The 6,089-nt window shown below is 34.6% G+C and overlaps 1 non-coding gene across 1 annotated transcript; it reads left to right on the top strand.

The window, feature by feature from the left end:
* Positions 1-1,097: 1,097 nt before the first annotated feature.
* Positions 1,098-1,202, top strand: LOC121212105 (small nucleolar RNA R71). The gene has a single exon (XR_005907315.1). It is a non-coding gene; the product is annotated as a small nucleolar RNA R71 (small nucleolar RNA).
* Positions 1,203-6,089: the final 4,887 nt, after the last annotated feature.

Raw genomic sequence — 6,089 nt, 5'->3', positions numbered from 1 at the left:
TTTGGTTGGCAGCTTGTTTTGTAGTATGGCTGAGCACTCCTCGTTGAGTTCTACTGTAGATAAGTCCTCGAACTTCCTTTTATTTGTTAGAAGCTCCTTCAAAAATTTTGCAGAGGTAGGCATCTGCGAGATGGCTTCAACAAAAGGTAAGTTGATATGTAATTGCTTCAAAAGTTCAAGAAACTTACCGAATTGTGCATCAATGTAATCTTTTTCCAATTTTGCTGGATATGGAACTGGTGGTTTATATTCCTCTGGCACTGGTTTGTCACTATTTTCGGGTTTTTCTTCCTTCCTTTCGCTTTCCACGGCTTCTTGTGCTAACTTCTTTTCAGATTCTGCTAACACTTTCCCACTCCTTAGTGTAACTGCTTTGACATGCTCTCTTGATTTGGTGTTACTAAGTAAACTTCCTAGTGGTCTTTCCGAGATTAGTTTGGATAACTGGCTTATCTGAGTTTCGAGCCCTTGGATCGATGCATGTTGATTCTTAAGTGTTGTCTTGGTGTTCTGGAAATGAGTTTTTGACACCGATATAAACTTTGAGAGAATCTCTTCAAGGATCAACTTCTTTTCCTATTGGTAGAGTGGTTGCTGAAAACCTGAAGGATGTTGTGGTCTTTGATTTCCTTGGCCTCCCCACGAAAAATTGGGATGGTTCCTCCAACCTGCATTGTAAGTTACTAAATGGATTGTTTTGAGGTCGAAGATTATTACCCAAGTAGTTTAATTGCTCGTTATCTATGTTGTGGCCATAAGGTTGATATTCCGAATGGTTTGTTCCATCTCTACTTGGTTCGCAGTGCGTTACTGGGTGAACCTGTGAAGAATTAAGAAAACCATCAATCTTTTTATTTAAGAGTTCTACCTGATTAGAGAGCATGGTGACCGAATCGACGTCATAAACGCCGACTGTTTTCGTTGGCTTTGTCCTCATGACTTTCCACTGATAGTTATTCAGTGACATCTCCTCTATAAACTCATAGACATCTTCTGGTGTTTTATTGTTGATGGTTCCGCTAGCAGCTGCGTCAACCATTTGCCGAGTTGAAAGATTCAGACCATTGTGGAATGTTTGAACTTGGAGCCAAAGAGGTAACCCATGGTGAGGGAACCTTCTCAGTAAGTCCTCGTATCTCTCCCATGCATCGTAGAGGGTTTCTAAATCCATTTACACAAAAAAGAGATGTCATTATGTAATTTAGCCATTTTAGTCGGCTGAAAATATTTTAGTAAGAATTTTTTGGACATTTGTTCCCAAGTAGTAATTGATCCTCGTGGTAACGAGTTCAACCACTATTTAGCTTTGTTCCTTAATGAAAAAGGGAATAACTGAATACGAATGGCATCATCAGAAACGCCATTGATTTTAAATGTATCGCAAAATTCCAGAAAGTTTACTAAGTGAGTGTTGGGATCTTCATCCTACAAACCATCAAACTGAACAAATTGCTGTATCATCTGAATAGTGTTAGGCTTTAATTCAAAAGTATTTGCAGCTACAGCAGGTCTAACTATGCTAGATTCAGTTCCTGTTAAAGAAGGTTTAGCATAATCATACATAGTACGTGGAGTAGGATTTTGATTAACCGCAATTGCAGGAGGTAGTTGATTGCCTTGGTTTTTAGCCATCTCTTCGGTTGGGGGTTGAGTATCGTCTTCTTACTCGTTTCCCGTGTATCTTAATCTTTGCCTTATTTCTCTTTGGTTTCTACGAACTGTACGATCGATTTATTCGTCAAAAAGTAGTGGCCCTAACGGGTTTCTTCTAGTCATAAACTACAAAAACCTCCCAAGAGACGGAAAAAATAAATAAGTAATAATAATATAAAATTAAATTGCAAGAAAAAGAAATGGCTAAAGTAATAAAAATTGAGCGTTCCTAATATTTCAATTCCTTGACAACGGCGCCAAAAACTTGATCGTATGGTTTCGCCATAGGTTTTAAATATTTATAATTACTGATTCTTGAACTAACTATTATCGCGATGTAGGCAAGTGTACCTATCAAACAGCAGTATAGGTTTAGCAAGACCGGATTGTCGAACCCAAAGGAACTAAAAGTACTAGTAATGACTGTCTTTTTATTATCTATCCTAAGAATAAAGAGGTTTTGTTTTATTTGACTAATTATCTAAACTAAGAACGCACAGAGAAAAGAATTTGGGAATTTCTTTTGGGAAAAATCGATTGACTTAAGACAATACCTAAGGAAAAATCCACCTAGACTTTACTTGTTATTCTGGCTCCGAATCGGATGATTTATTCATTCAACTTGTTCTGTAGAGATCCCTAAGTCATGTTATTATCCCTATTTAAGACTAATAACATCTAATCCCTAGATTGAATAACCAAGACTTTTCTCTAATTAACACTCTAGGGTTGCATTAACTCGATCTATGGATCCCCTTATTAGGTTTCACCCTAATCCGACAAAATCTTGTCACCCTATGTCTAGGCGCGCAATCAACTCCGTTTAATTATGACAAATGTACTCTTAGACAGGGTCTATTCCTCCTCTGAATAAGAGCTTGTCTTGAATCAGTATCCTTGGATATTAAAACAAGAATTAAGAACACATAATTAAGAACAAGTTAAATATTTATCTTACGATTCAGAAAATAATAACAAGATTCGTCTTAGGTTTGATTCCCCTTAGGTATTTAGGGGTTTTAGTTCATAACTAAATAAGAAAACATCTCAAAAGAATAAAGAATACAAAACATAAAGAAAACCCAAAACTCTTGAGGGGAAATTTAGGAGAGATCTTCAGTCTTGATGATGAATCTGGCTCCTAAGATGTATCAATCAGCTTCCTTGGAGTAATTACTTACCCCCTATTCTCCGTCTCCCCTTTCCTCCTCCTCTAGGGGGTATTTATAAGCTTTAGAATACCTAAAAGCCCTCAAAATTGGCCTTTTCTGAATTGGACTCAACTTGGACTCGGCAAGGACACACCCGTGGCACACGCCCGTGTTTGATTACTTCAGGCCATGTTCGAGCCTGCCAAATTGACACGGCTGTGCGGTCTGCCCGTGTGAGGAGGTGCAGGCCATGTTGATTTCGTACTTTGGCCTATTTTCTCCGTTTTGGCCTGTTTCTCGTTCCTTTCGCCCTCCTATGCTCTCCTAAGTATAAAACATGAAATTAAAGCATTAGGAGCATCGAATTTACCAATTTTAATGAGAAATTATCCATAAAATGCATTAAACATAGGGTAAAAGTATGTACAATTTACGGTTTATCAACAATGGCCAATTTCATGTTTTTGTTTTATTAATATTAACATAAATATACATTTTACCATTTTGACCTTATTATAAACATATAATAAACACATAAATAATGGCCATTAATGTCCATTAACCATATTAATGGTCCATTTAGGACGTAAGGACCTCATATTTTAAAGGTCATAGCAAATAGGCACTTTTAACGAATAGAAGGCCACTTTTACATTTTACGCGATTAAGTCCTTTTATCAAATTGTGCACATAAAAGATTAAATTTTCATACGAAATTTTCACATATATAAATTCATATAAGCACAAAAAATAATATTAAAATATTTTTCTGACTCGAATTTGTGGTCCTAAAACCACTATTCTGACTAGGGTCTAAACCGGGCTGTTACATGTTGCTTATCGATTAGCTCTGCCGTCAGAACTAGAAAATATTCATAATTTCTTTCACATGTCTATGTTACGATGGTACCGATTTGATCGTTCTCATGTTATTACCCTGACAGATGTTGAGATTCAGCCTGATATGTCGTATAGTGAAGAACCGATCAGAATTCTAGCGCTAGAGGTGAAAGAATTGAGAAACAATAACATGGCTTCAATAAAATATCTCTGGCAGCGACAGGAATAGAAGAAGCCACCTGGGAACCCAAGGAAGCTATGAGAAAGCAATATCCAAACCTCTTTTCTGGTAAGATTTTTGAGGATGAAAATCCTTTTAGGGGGAGAGTTATAACAGGACGTTTTTAGTGAAATCAAAATAGTGGTTTTGGGACAATCCAAAGTAGAATTTTTTTTATGATTTTATTACCTAAAGTATGATAGTAATATCATATAAAAATTTCGTTACGAAATTTTACAGTTTACATGCTAAATATGATAAAAAGGACTAAATCACGTAAAGTGCAAAGGTTGAGTTCTAATAGCTAAAGGTATTCAATAGTTATAGAACTATAAAGTGAAAGTCCTTATATGGTAATTAGACCAGAAATGTGTTAGTGAAATATGATGGCTTGGCATATTGTGTAATTTCTAATGATTTTAAAGGTTATAATTATAAATAGGTAATTAATGATAAAAACAAATGAAATAAAAATTAGTCATCATCTTCCATTACCAATGTTCATTCAAATTACACAAGAGAAAGAAGCCATTATTAAGCTTGACATTCGACCATTCTTATTTCTTTGATTAGGTATGTCTTTTTAATTTGTTTTTAATGATTTTTATGTTTATGGGATCGTTATAGCTTAATTTAGCTAGCCCGAGGACTAACTTGAGAAATTCTTAAACTATTAGGGTTTTTCCATTGATGCATGTACATGAGTTTTGAAGTTTGATGATAGAAAATGGATAGTTGTCGTTAGATAAAAAAAACTTTTGTAAAGAGATTTTTGGTGAAATTGTCAATTGGGGACTAAATTGAAAAAAAGAAAATATTACATGGTGAAATTGTGAAATAAATGAAATATAGGACATTCTACAGACCTAATTAATATTTGGCCATAGTGAGTTGTGGTGAAATTGTGTGAATTTTTATTTTTATGAGCTAGGGACTAAATTGCAAAGAAATTAAAAGTATAGGGGAAAAATAGTGATTTTGCCAAAATATGTTTTGGGGTTAAATTGAATAAATGATATGTTGAATTAAGTTAAATTTATCCTCATAGATCTAGTTAGACCTCATACGGAGTTAGATCGGGGAAAATAGAAAGTCTCGGATTAATCGCCTCCGTATCTACGAATACTCGTCAAGGTAAGTTCGTGTGATTAAATTGTGTTTTATATGTTTTATGTTGAATTAATTATAAATTGTGAATTCTCATAAATTTATATGGTTGCATATCCAACAAAGTTCGACAAATACCGAGTCCCGTTTGAACCTTAGGAATCCGTAAGATACAAATCACATGTCATTAGAGTTACATGATTTGGCTGAGGTACTGCATGTGTTGTAGATACTCCATAGTTTGTGAGAGCATACCGATTTATAGCTCGTGAGAGCATACCGATTTAAAGCTCGTGAAAGCATACCGATTCATAGTTCATGAAAGCATACTGATTCACAGCTCGTGTGAGCATACATGTATAGGATTTGACGGATTACAGTTTAGCACACTATGTGTGAGTTATCCCAAGTATCCAACAATATTCTAAATGGTTCAACGAGTAATGTTTTGTTATGAAATAATATGAGTTCGATACGAACTATTATAGGTATACACATGAAATATGTGGAAATGATGTTACATGATATATATAGATATATGAAATGGATGATATATGTATATGGAACTTGATTAATTATTGAGCTCATCCATGATTATTAGTTCATATATGTATTTATGTGGCTAATATGGTTGGTGTATATGTGCTTAGGCATTTGGTTAAGATGTGTTGGGATTTGCTTTATTACTTGCTTATTACTTGATCAAATGGTAAGTTAAATCTAAGTTATACGAACTTACTAAGCTTAAATGATTACTCTGTGTTATTTTCCATGTTTTATAGTGAATTCAAAGCTCGCTAGGGTTGGAAGCTTGTTCGAGCTATATCACACTATCCATTGGCCCTTTTGGTACTTTCAGGTGTTTAATTTTAGCTAATGTTGGCCTATATGTTTGGTTGTAAATATAGCCATTTAGCTTGGCTTGTGTTTTGGTACTTGATGATGTTATAAGCTTAGTTTTGACATGTAAATATTAGCCAAAATATGGTTGATAAATTGGTTAATATGTTTGAATGATGAAAGAGGAAACAATAGTTGAATGTGCATATTATATATGTCTTATAACTTGTTGTGAATTGGTATTTTGATATAGAAGACATATATGTATGTTAAGGATA

The sequence above is a fragment of the Gossypium hirsutum genome, chromosome A12 (assembly GCF_007990345.1).
Source record: "Gossypium hirsutum isolate 1008001.06 chromosome A12, Gossypium_hirsutum_v2.1, whole genome shotgun sequence".
In the NCBI taxonomy this organism is placed as follows: Eukaryota; Viridiplantae; Streptophyta; class Magnoliopsida; order Malvales; family Malvaceae; genus Gossypium; species Gossypium hirsutum.
This window is presented reverse-complemented; position numbering and strand designations above follow the sequence as displayed.